This window comes from Eptesicus fuscus, chromosome 2 (assembly GCF_027574615.1).
Source record: "Eptesicus fuscus isolate TK198812 chromosome 2, DD_ASM_mEF_20220401, whole genome shotgun sequence".
NCBI lineage: Eukaryota > Metazoa > Chordata > Mammalia > Chiroptera > Vespertilionidae > Eptesicus > Eptesicus fuscus.
The window spans coordinates 83,255,902-83,268,391 of record NC_072474.1 but is presented as its reverse complement, the minus strand read 5'-3'; the positions used below and the strand labels follow the sequence as shown (position 1 = coordinate 83,268,391).

At 43.7% G+C, this 12,490-nt stretch overlaps 1 pseudogene; it reads right to left on the bottom strand.

Moving 5' to 3' along the window:
* Window positions 1-1,779: 1,779 nt before the first annotated feature.
* LOC103284985 (60S ribosomal protein L23a-like) lies at window positions 1,780-2,244 on the bottom strand (annotated as a pseudogene).
* Between the last annotated feature and the right edge of the window lie 10,246 nt (window positions 2,245-12,490).

The following is a 12,490-nucleotide window of genomic DNA, read 5'->3' as shown; positions in this document are numbered from 1 at the left end:
ATATATATATCCTATATAATAAAAGCCTAATATGCTACGTGTCGGGTTGGCTGGTCAGCCATTCAACCAATCAAAGTGTAATATGCTAATGATATGCTAAGGCTCCTCAACTGCTCACTATGATGTGCACTGACCACCATGGGGCAGACGCTCTGACCAGTAGGTTAGCTTGCTGTTGGGGTCCAGCCAATCTGGACTGAGCAAGACGGGCCAGACAAGCCCTAGAGCCCTCCCCAGCTGGCCAACTTCCTGCATCCCTCCCTGGCCCCGATCATGCACTAGTGGGACCCCTTGGCCTGGCCTGCACCCTCTCCCAATCTGGGACCCTTTGGGGAATGTCGGAGAGCCAGTTTCAGCCTGATCTCGCAGGCCAGGCTGAGGGACCCCACTGGTGCATGAATTTGTGCACGGGCCTCTAGTATTTATCCTAATAAAAGGGTAATATGCTAATTAGACCAGATGTCTTTTGGACAACCATCTGGATGTCATTCTGGACAAAACCACAGTGGCGGGGCCAAGGCAGAGGCAGGGCTGAGGCAGAGGCAGTTAGGGGTGACTTGGCTGGCAGGGGAGAGCAGTTAGGGGGATCAGACAGGCAGGCAGGTGAGCAGTTAGGAGCCAGAGGTCCTGGATTGGGAGAGGGATGCCCAACTGCTAGTTTATTTATACTAATAAAAGGGTAATATGCTAATTAGACCAGACATCTTCCAGACAACCATCCAGACATCCTTCTGGACAAAACCATGGTGGCGGGGGCCAAGGCAGAGGCAGTTAGGGGCTACCAGGCCACCAGGGGAGGGAAGTTAGGGGTGACATGGCTGGCAGGGGAGAGCAGTTAGGGGGATTAGGCAGGCAGGCAGAGTGGTTAGGGCAGGCAGGCAGGTGAGCAGTTAGGAGCCAGAGGTCCGGGTTTGCAAGAGAGATGTCCAACTGCCAGTTTAGGCCTGATCCCGCAAGGGATAAATAAATAAATAAATGTTTGTTTGTTTGTTTGTTTATTTATTTATTTATTTATATGGTGTAAAATTTTTAAACTGGCAGTTGGACATCCCCTGAGGGGTCCAGGATTGGAGAGGGTGCAGGTCGACCTGAGGGACCCCACCCTCCCATGCACGAATTTTATGCACCAGGCCTCTATAGTCAGAATCCACTTTGATTCCATGCAAAATATGGTTACCCCACCCTGCTGTATACATGAGTCCAGTATTCTTGCTCCAATCATTGCTCCACCCTTCACTAAGAGCTCTGAGCCCAAGAATGCACCTTTCAGATCCCAGGGCCTGACACCCAGGACAAGAAGCAGAGCATCTCAAAGTCTGCCAATGAAAAGATTCTCATTAATGGGTTCCTGGAAGTTAAGGTTAGAATAGGATGCCAAGAGAGGATAAGGAAGGAAGGCAACTTCAGAGGTTACGAAGGCAAATGCCTCTCAGATAAAAGCTGTACAGCTCGTGGTGAAGATATTAAAAGATTGTTTACACATTGCACCCCACACTACTATTTCAAGCAACAGTAACTAATCATAGTGAAATATCTGTGTTGGAGAATGCTAGATGTCTTTGAAAGTCCATCTCCCCTCCTTACACAGAGTGTAGATTTTAAGCCAAGTTATAGACACTCATCGAGAGATTCCACTTCCCAGTCTCCTTTGCAGCTGGCTGTGGCCACGTGACTAAGTTCACCACTGGGCCATGAGCAGGAGAGACTTGTGCCTGGCATTTATTTATTATTTATACGGTATAAAATTTTTAGACTTAGAATTAGGCAGCTGGACTCAGTTTAGATGATCCCAATTTTGTTGGCAACATCCAAAACATCATAGTCAGGAGCCAAACATACGCCTTCTTCTCTCCATCAGGCCTGATCAGGGTGTTGACCTTGGCCACGTCAGTGTCACAGAGCTTCCTCACAGCCTGTTTGATGTGGTGCTTGTTGGCCTTGACATCCACAATGAACACAGGTGCATTATTGTCTTCTATCTTCGTCATGGCTGACTCGGTAGTCGGGGGAACTTGATGATGGCGTAGTGGTCAAGCTGTTTCTCCGGGGTGCGCTCTTCCGAGGATATTTAGGCGGCCTCCGGAGCCTCAGTGTCTTTGGCCACGGGAAGGTGGGTGATGTGCGGATCTTCCTTTTTGTGTGGGCGTGGACGCCTTTCAGCACCGCTTTCTTTGCCTTCAAAGCCTTTGCTTTGGCTTCTCCTTTGGGAGGGGCAGAGGTTTCCTTCTTAGCTTTCAGCGCCATCTTTGTGAAAAAGCATGCCTGGCTTGCTTTTAAAAGAAGAAATTGCTTCTCTAGACTTTTTCCTCCTGGCCCCACCCCCATGCCAGCTGGAAAGTGACAGGTCTTACCTTGAAACACCCAGATGAAAACAATGCACAGAGGCCAGACTTTTCCGTTTTTAGCACACTTAGTGTCTCCGTGATTTTATCACAGTGCTCCTAGACCAAAAGAAATAATAGTTCTATTTATTAAGTAGTTTTATACAAACAACCTAATAAGTATTGAGGTCCCGACAACTTAATGTCAAGACTGTGAAGGGTCTGAGATTTTCTCTTACTTGTAAGCTAATGAATTAGCCTGCCACAGTTTCGTGGGTGTTGACAAAAGACAGGAGACTCCTGGGTCAGAGACGAAGGAATGTATTACTCATGGCAGTAGCAATAGTTAGAGTGTCAGCATTCGCTCTGGTTTCCTGAGCCCCAGTTCCCATGGGTCTAGTGAAGAGGGCTGCAGGACACCTGCACATGCAGCGGGTTGTGATATAGGATAGATAACCTGAATCTCAGGTTACCCAGCTCGGGCAACCTGAACCTTTTGTAATGGGCAGTAAACCTGCCTGGTCTTTGCCCTAGAGAGAGACATTATTTCTATTATGCTAGGCAGTAAGCAGACCTGCTCTTTGTTCCAGAGAGAGTCAGTATCTCTGTCTTCCAAGACTATTAGCTATACAAACATCCTTGAAAAGATAGTCCGGATCAAAAGCAGTCAGTGCCTCTGCTTACAACGTATGCAAAACCTTGAGAGAGCTCTGTAGAGAATTGTCTTCTAATATTTAGTAGCCATCTGCAAAAATTATTATTGCATAAATTTAAAAAAAAACAAACATGTTTCACTTTACTTTTAAATAACTGTAATCACTTGGCAATGGATGTGTATATCTGTTAGGCACTGCACAACAACTGTAACGTTGGAATCAAATTGGATACCACCCACTCATTCTCTGTTTCACATTCATTTTCTCGTAGTACTTATCTTTTAACACAGCAACCACCACAAGATTAGCTTCACAAAGTTATGATGTCATCAAAAAGGAAGTAGTGCTAGCTAATGTTGAAACTGTGAGCTACCTCAAGCTACTAGTTTATGTGATGTCTGTATGTTGAGAATCACTGTGTTTTCCTCAGACATTTGACATATCCTGTGTGGGCCTCTTGTGTTTACTGGGGCTCCCGAGGTAGGACAACTTGGTGCATGGTTTGGGAACTGCAGCCCTAAGTAATTATGGAAGAAGCACTTGATTCTGAATGGCCTTGAATAGTAGCATTGTCCTTTTATTATTATTATTGATTTTTTACAGAGAGGAAGAGAGAGGGATAGAGAGTTAGAAACATTGATGAGAGAGAAACATCGATCAGCTGCCTCTTGCACACCCCCTACTGGGGATGTGCCCACAACCAAGGTACATGCCCTTGACCGGAATCGAACCTGGGACCCTTCAGTCCACAGGCCGACGCTCTATCCACTGAGCCACACCGGTCAGGGCAGCATTGTCTTGATAGTCTAGACCAAGTGGATTGTTACGTCAGAAAAAAATTAACTTCTATCCTCTTAGGTCAAATTGGGGTGGGATGGGGGGGAGGGAGGGGTTGCTGCAGTACCAATGGCCTTTATCCTAACTAGTACAATCTCCTATGTAATTTTGGCGATGTCTCACAATGTAGTATTTGACAGCATATGTTCTTATATTGTGGGGGGAAAAAACTATATCCTTGGTGGGTTGTTTTTTTGTTGTTTGTTTTTTGTCTTTCTAACCTTACTCAGTCATGGCCTTAATCAACATTTATTGAGTCCTTACTATGCCCTGGCACCTTTCAAAATTCAAGCCCACTTCTCTGTTCCTTAGTCTCCTTAGCTGCAGGCTCAGCTCTTGACCCTTGAGCCAAACCTAAGCCAGCCCCTTCCCCATTTAGCAAAAAGGGTCTGGAAGTCGCATTGATGCTTTACTCCCCAGAGTAGCTGGCGTGCCCAGTAGCTGGCATGCCTTTGTTGCTGGCTGGGCTTGGGCCTGGACTCAAAAAGGAGAACTTGGGTGAGCTGAACTGAACCACATGGATCAGTCCTTTCTTGCCAATCTGGTTAGGACTAAGAAACCTCAGATCAAAAGCCAATTTGACACATCCAGTAAGACACAGAGACTGTATCCAGAAAAAAAAGAAAAAAAAAAAGGCATGCAAGCAGCAAGATAGAGAGATAGAGAGTACTTGTTTTCACTGCCTAGTGCTGAGCTGGCTTGGGTTGCTGTTGGGGTGGTGAGCCCTGTGTGTGTCTGAAAAATGGAACAGGCTCTGATCCATCAGTGATTGAAGGGAGAAAAGAGAAGAGGGCTGGCTGGGCTGGTCTTGGGTAGTGTTGAGAAAAGGAGGTCCTGTGACCACTTACTCTTTCTGCGATGAGAGAGAGAGAGAGAGAGAGAGAGAGAGAGAGAGAGAGAGAGAGAGAGAGGCAGGCCCTGGCAGTTTCCACTTCTGCAGCATGGAGAAAAAAGAGAATCCTGAAAGAGCGCCAATCTTTCCACACCCAAAATGAGTGACACTTTAATGCACATTGATGGCTAGTGAAGTTGGCCCAATAAATGTCCTAGAATTAAGACAATCCATGCCAACTTTTCTTCTTGAGAGAAGAGGAGAAAGATGAATGCTAGGGCAGCTTTGCCTCTCCTACAGCCTACGCTGTGTAATACTCATGGATTTATAGCAGGAAGAATTTGTTTACTTAAGGATTTCAGAGAGGTTGAAATAAAACATGTTTTGTAAATAAACTAGAAAATCTATTTTAATCTGAAACCATATTTCTGATTTCAAAATCAACTGTCTTATGTTATTATTTTTAACTTGTAGATTTGCTTAAACTGTTATTTTATTGAAAATAATGTGATTATTTTATTGAAAGAGAAATACACACATGGTAAAAAGGATCAAGCAGCACAATTCTTAGCTGGTATAATGGGTGAAAAATGCCTGTTTTAACTTATACTTCTTTTTTTTTTTATCCTCACCCGAGGATAAGTTTATTGTTTTTTTAGAGAGAGGAATGGCGGAGCGGGGAGAGAGAGAGAGAGAGAGAAAGAGAAAGAGAAAGAGGGATTGGTTACATCCCGTATTCACTCCAACCGACAACCTAGGCACCTGCCCTAACTGGAATCGAACCCTTAACCTTTTAGTATATGGGACGACACTCCAACCAACTGAGCCACCCAGCCAGGTCTTTATTTTTTATACTTCTCTAATGATGAATGAAGTTGAGCAGCATCTCTTCCATACTATCTAATAAAAGAGTAATATGCAGATTGACTGTCATTCCAACACACAAGATGGCCACCCCCATGTGGACACAAGATGGCTACCACAAGATGGCCAGCAGGGGAAGGCTAGTTGTGGGCAATCAGGCCAGCATGGGAAGGCAGTTGGGAGGGACCAGGCCTGCAGGGGAGGACAGCTGGGAGGGACCCAGGCCTGCAGGGGAGGGCAGTTGGGGGGACCCAGGCCTGCAGGGGAGAGCAGTTGGGAGGGACCAGGCCTGCAGGGGAGGACAGTTGGGGGAGACCAGGCTGGCAGAGGAAGGTAGTTGGGAGCAACCAGGCCTACAGGAGAGGGCAATTGGGGGGGGGACCAGGCCTGCAGGGGAGGGCAGTTAGGAGTGACCAGGCTGGCAGGGGAGGGCAGTTAGGGGCAATTGGGCCAGCAGGGGAGCAGTTAGGCGTTGATCAGGCTGGCAGGGGAGTGGTTAGGGGTGATCAGGCTGGCAGGCAGAAGTGGTTAGAGGCAATCAGGAAGGCAGGCAGGCAAGTGGTTGGGAGCCAGCAGTCCTGGATTGTGAGAGGGATGTCCAACTGCCCATTTTAGGCCTGATCCGTGGGATCGAGCCTAAATGGGCAGTTGGACATCCCTCGAGGGGTCCCAGATTGGAGAGGGTGCAGGCTGGGCTGAGGGACACACTCCCCTCCCCCATACACGAATTTCATGCACCGGGCCTCTAATAGTTTAAAAGCTTATTCTGTGAACTTCCTATCACATTCTGTATCCATTTTTTTTCATGTTGCTAGTATTTTTCTTATTGTTTTATAAGAGTTCTTTTATATGAAGATAATTAGCATTTTGTCTACCATAACTGTTTTAAGTATTTTTGTGAGGTCTTTTACTTTGTTAAAGGTATTTTCCCATGTAGAAATTTTAAATCATTTAATATTCTTTTTTCATGAGCCCAAGTTCACATATCATCTCAAATTTAGCATTTAAAAATAATAAAAGCTTTTAAATATTCCTTTCTAAAATTTTTATTTCTTGATTTGAGGGAGAGAAATATCAGTTTGTTTTTCCACTGATTTATGCATTCGTTGGTTGCTTCTTGTACATACCTTGACTGGAGATTGAACTGGCAACCTTTGCATTTTGGGATGATGCGCTAATCAACTGAGCTACCTAGCCAGCGCTTAAATATTGCTTTTGATTTCACTATTTATCTCTTGCTTTCCATCCAAATCATTTTGGATGGATTATAGACTCATGTAGATTATTTGAACTCTATAAACTAGTGAAGAGACAGAAAATATAACAACTTTCCCACATGTGGAATAGGAGAACTGGAATTTAGCCTCTGAATAAATCTTGGAACATTAAGAGCTGCTCTGTCCACAAACCATGACCTAGAAAATTCTTCCCACTGGCCTGGGGATGGCGATGTGGCAGCTTGCCTTCTGTCTGAGACTTTGGGTATTAAAAATACATATCACTTGTGAAAAATCAAAGCCCAGGACTCAGGCTTTATACTGCCTGCATGCTACGGGAACCCTAAACATATAAGGGAATGAATTCATATAAAAACTGTTTGGACCATTGAAACATGTAGGGGTCTGATAAAATCAAACAGGAAACTGCTCAGTAGAGACCCTTCACTACCCAGAGCTCATGAGAGATTCACAGCAAAAACAACTTCCACAGACGATGAGTTTACAACCAAAAATTCACATCACATGATTTGATTTGTACCACTCTTAGGAAGAGTTGGCAGCCACAACAAACAAGAGGCTCTGTATTTTAGAATTGGAGATAGTCAAACAGTCTAAGGATGATGAGAATTTAACTGTTGCTTTCGCATAGCATTTTACATAGCCATGTTATGGGACTGATGTCTGGGCTAACTGAGTTTCTGTGACTTGTAGAGACTCAGTGAGTTTATGTAAGTGGGGAAATAAATCACAGCTACCCTTTCAAAACAGGAGCACAGCAGCTATGAATCTGACTAGCGAGGATAATTTAACTCCCTCAAGGTCCCCCAGGTTCTCTCTTAGGGTCAGAAACACGGGTTTCAGCCATTTGCTGCATTGTACCTTTCTCCAAACAAATGTGAGGATTGTGATTAGGAAGGAGTCATGATGAGAGGAGTTTTCTCTTTGTGTTTCTACATTCTATCAAAGGAAGTGGGGGAGTGTATGTTCCAAATTCATTTTTTATTTGGTGAAATGAAAAAAAAAAATCCTTTTTCTGTGACCTGGAAAGAGAATCAAAAAGTATTAGAACTAATGGATTATTTTTATGTGTGCAAGATGTAGTAGGTGAGAAGTGTGTGGTGAATTTTAATCAAACTGTTTATACATGATCTCAAGAAAAAAAATTAAAACACATGGATTGTTAATGAATTTTAATAATTACTTTGAGAGCAACTGACAACTTAATTCAGAAATGAACATTTTCTTCCACAATAATTATTCGTCCTTAAAGCATAAGCTTACTATTAAATTACTCAATGGTTTCCCACACTGACATTAAAGGACTAGAATGTTAAGGTGATTACACATGTTGCTGCTGAAATGTTTACAACCCAACTACAGGAGAAGACTTTCAACTTTTCTTCATTAACTGGAGGTAGCTTAAACAAATTTGTCTAGTTTTTCAATGACAGAAACTTGAAAACCATTAGGCTTGGCAGGCAAAGCAAATGGCCTTGGAATTGGTCCAAGGTAATGGTTCAGTTGTGGGATCAGAAGGACTAACTTGTTTTTCAGGTTCTGTACCACCCCGTCCATCCCCTCTTGCCCAAGATCCTGGGGTCATTCACACTGCTTCTCTGCCCTAGCAGCCGCATCCTACTGAGCATTTGGAGGTTTAATGAATCTGTTTTCTCTGTAAAATAAATACATTCATTATTGTAAATATATATATTTTAAAAATAATATGTATTTTTAAAATAATTTTTTTCATTGGAAAATACAGGGGCGGGCAAAAATCAGTTAATAACAATAAATAATACAAGAATAAACTATTTCATGTACTCATAACTATAAACGTACTTTTGCCCACCCCTGTATTTTATTAGTGTGCTGAAAGTACCATGAACTTAATCTGGTTTTTTTTTTAGAAGCAAGTATTCGTTTTAAAAATAGGTTGCTGCTAAATGTTCATCTTAGGGAACAAGTGAAAAATAGTTGTTAAATTAACCTAATGGGATACTAATACACAAAGAAAAGATAAGGACACTTAATTCACAAATATAGAAACTTCTCTGAGGTATATTATAAAACAAAAGCAAGTCACAAAATCTGTGTGTATCACAATGGAATATTAAGTATCAATGAGAATGAGTGAATTACAACTACATCTATTCATATAGAAGAGTCACACAGCCATAATATTGAGCAAAAGAAGCAGACACGGACATATTAAATCATCCCATCTTTATAAGGTACACAGACTGTAAAAGTAACCCACGCTGTTAAGAGTCAGGGTTCCCCCACGTAGAGAAAGTATAAAAATAGGAACAGTATATTGTCAGAAGAGTGGGGACCCTTGAGGGGTGTAGTGACTAAAAGGGACCCCGAGGGCGGCCCTGGGGTTCAGGTAACGCTGTTTCTTGATTTGAGCGTTGGTGGCAGAAATGTCTTTTGCGTATGAAAATTCATTGAAGTGTGCACTTTGTTATGTATACTATATTTCAATTAAACTTTTTTTTTAGTGCACATAGGATGCTACCATTTGTGGGCATCTCTGGAAGTATAAGAAGAAATAAATCACCGCTCTGTTTTCTGTCAACCAGCCAACTGTAGCGTAGGGAGAGAGATGGGGTGGCTGGAGGTCAGAAACAGGAGGAAAATTTCACATCATACTCTTTTGTACTCTGTGACGTTTGAATCATTTGAATGTATCACCTATTCAAAATATTAACTTCTTTCTGATAGTAGTTTTCTTTAAAATCCTTACCCAAGGAGTGAGGATATTTTTCCATTGATTTTTTTTAACAGAAAGAGGAATGGGGGAGGGGGAGGAAAGAGAGACAGAGGGAGAGAGAAACATCAGTGATGAGAGAGATACATCAATTGGTTGCTTCCTGCACACACCCAATCGGGGGCGGGATTGAACCTGCAACCAGGTATGTGCCCTTGACTGGGAATCAAACCCATGACCCTGTGGTGCACAGGCCGGCGCTCTAACCACTGAGCATGCCGGCCAGGAACCTGATCGTGTTTTTAAAAATTATTTTTAAGAGTAATTTGCCATTGGGCATGCTGCCCAGTGCAATCCTGTTTTTTATAAATACAATATTTTATTTAGAAATTTTCTAGAGCACCCAGAAGTGCATCATCGTAAACTGTAGCTTTGGGTACTTTTATTTACAAACTGCTGCACTGTGAGAGCCGTTCTCCAGAGGAAGAACACACTACAGCACAAATGTCAACATAAAACGATGTTTACAGCGGAGTCTTCAGCATCTTGTTGAAGGTGAGGAAGAGAATACTTTAGACAATGAAGACTGTTACAAAACGCTGAAGAGCAATTGGGATACGGTTTGTAATGGAATTACATAGAGGGGATAAATGGTGATGGAAAAATAAAATATAAAATAAATAAAATATTAAAAAGACAAGATGCCACCCCCAAAAAAAGATGCAGTTAGCAGACAGTGACAGCGGGAGATAGGGTGGCCGCTCACAGCGATGGTTAGGTCCACTGCAGCAACAAGGACATTCATCAGCACATATCCTATGTTTCAGTGATTTTAATGTGTACATTTTCCATGTTTTAATAACTCACTATGTCTTATTATCACTGTTGACCAGATAGTGGGTGTGATATTGTCATCGTCTCCACATGCATATCAATAATTGAAGAATGAATGTCACTGGGTTGGAAGGAGGTCCTGAAGATAGTAGTTGACCGTTCTTTTTAAAAAATGCATTGTTGCCCGGACAGCATGGCTCAGTGGTTGAGCATCAACCTATGAACCAGGAGGTCAGGGTTTGATTCTCAGGGCACATGCCTGGTTGTGGGCTCGATTCCCGATGTGGGGTATGCAGGAGGCAGCCTATCAATGATTCCCTCTCATCGTTGATATTTCTGTCTCTCTCTCTCTCCCTTCCTCTCTGAAATCAATTTTTTTAAAAAAGATTAAAAATGATTGTTGGTGGTCTTAATGGCACAGAGAGGGATACTGTATAGAAAAACCTCAGTGTGACTGAGCCAGACTGTGAACTTTTTAGATGAATTTAGTTTTTCATGTATTCCTTATTATGTCTAAAAAAGAGCTATAATAAAACTCTTTGTCTAAATTAAAAAAAAATTTTTTTAAGAATTTTATTTTATGTCCTCTAAGAAGAAAAGCTTGTCCTGCTCTCCATATGCATTTGAACCTATTATGAACCTTGGCAGACAAGTTCTATGCATTGTGTGTATGAATGCCTGTGAACCACGTTATTTCCAATGTGAGTCCAAGCCCCTGCCATTAGCAAGGTCACCACAGTCAGTGTGAGCTGGTGGGATGTGCATCTAATGTCCATGAGGCTCCCGGGAACCTCTCGGAGAGAACTCTCCCTAAAGGGGGAGGGAACCAGACTGAACACGTTTGTGCAGAGAAGAGGCATGATCTCAAGTAGAGTTTGGTGGCTGCCGCTCAGCTTGGTGTTTCAGCCCAGGAGCCCCATAAGTCATGTCTGAGTCCTATGGGGACAATAACAAAAAGAGATTTCCTTAGAGAACATTCACCCAATTGAAACAAAACAAAACTCCTGTGGGACCACAGGGAGAATATAAGTAACTATTTATATTAGCTTCCTGAGGCTGCCGTAAAAAATTACCACAAACTGGGTGGCTTAACACAACAAAAGTCTCTTGTCTCACTGTTCCAGAGGCCAGAAGTCTGAATCAAGATGTCAGCAGGACTGCACGCTCTCTGGAGGCCCTGGGGGACAATCCATTCCTCGTCTCTTCCATCTTCTGAAGGCTGCCCTGGTATTTCTGGGTTTGTGGCCACATCATTCCCAGTCTATTTTCATGTTGCCTTCTCCTCTCTATGTCTGGATGCTCTCCTCTGTGTGTCTGTCTTGTAAGGAAACATGATTGCATTCAGGACCCACTAAGATAGTGCAAGCTGAGCATCTTCTCTCGATATCCTTAACTTGGTCACATCTGCAAAGATTTTTCCCCAATAAGGTAACATTCACGGGTTCCAGGGATTTGATCTGCATATATTTTGGAGGGCCTTTCTTTGGACTACCACATGACCCTGGCACCCTAATGACAGAGTAAAATCCAAAAGGGGGCAGGGGATGTGAGGGCGATCTGGCTGCGACATCTGTCACCCCATTGATCGCCAGGGTTGATTCGGCTGATCTGGCTGGCTAGGCGGGTGTCCCCCTCCTCCCTCACCGATCCATGTGTGTCCCTCCCGAAGCTGCGCGCTTGGTCGAAGAGGACGACCTTCCCCCCAGAGGAGAGGACCGGTCTTCGGTCAAGGGTAAACGAGTAGCTGCGCTCCCCTGCTAGAACCTCCAAACAAACTCTCAAAAGGGGGCAGGAAGTTCTCTGCCTACTTGGCCCTGCACTTCAGCAGCAGAGGGTAACAGTGCGGGACCCTGGCAGCAGAATCCAGGGATGGAACATTGCAATTGAACTGACTTAATTATAAGGACCCCAGGAAACTCCCTGTGGGCATCCAACTTATTTAAGACGAGGAGCATGGAGGACTTTGCAGGGAGTATGATCCTTCATCAGCAGGAGGCGGTAAGAATACTCTATCGCCTCTTTGAACAGCTTTGTATGTGACAACATCAGTACACAAAGCCAGGGACTGCTCAGAGGAGGTATGAAGAGACTCTCTGTGCCTCTATTGTAGCTGTCAATCCGACAGGTAAACCATTCCCCGGGCCCATGCCGGCCTGCGGGGTTGCAGCATGTTCCGCCGCAGGGGCAACAGCTGGCCTAGTGCTTGTCAAGGCTTC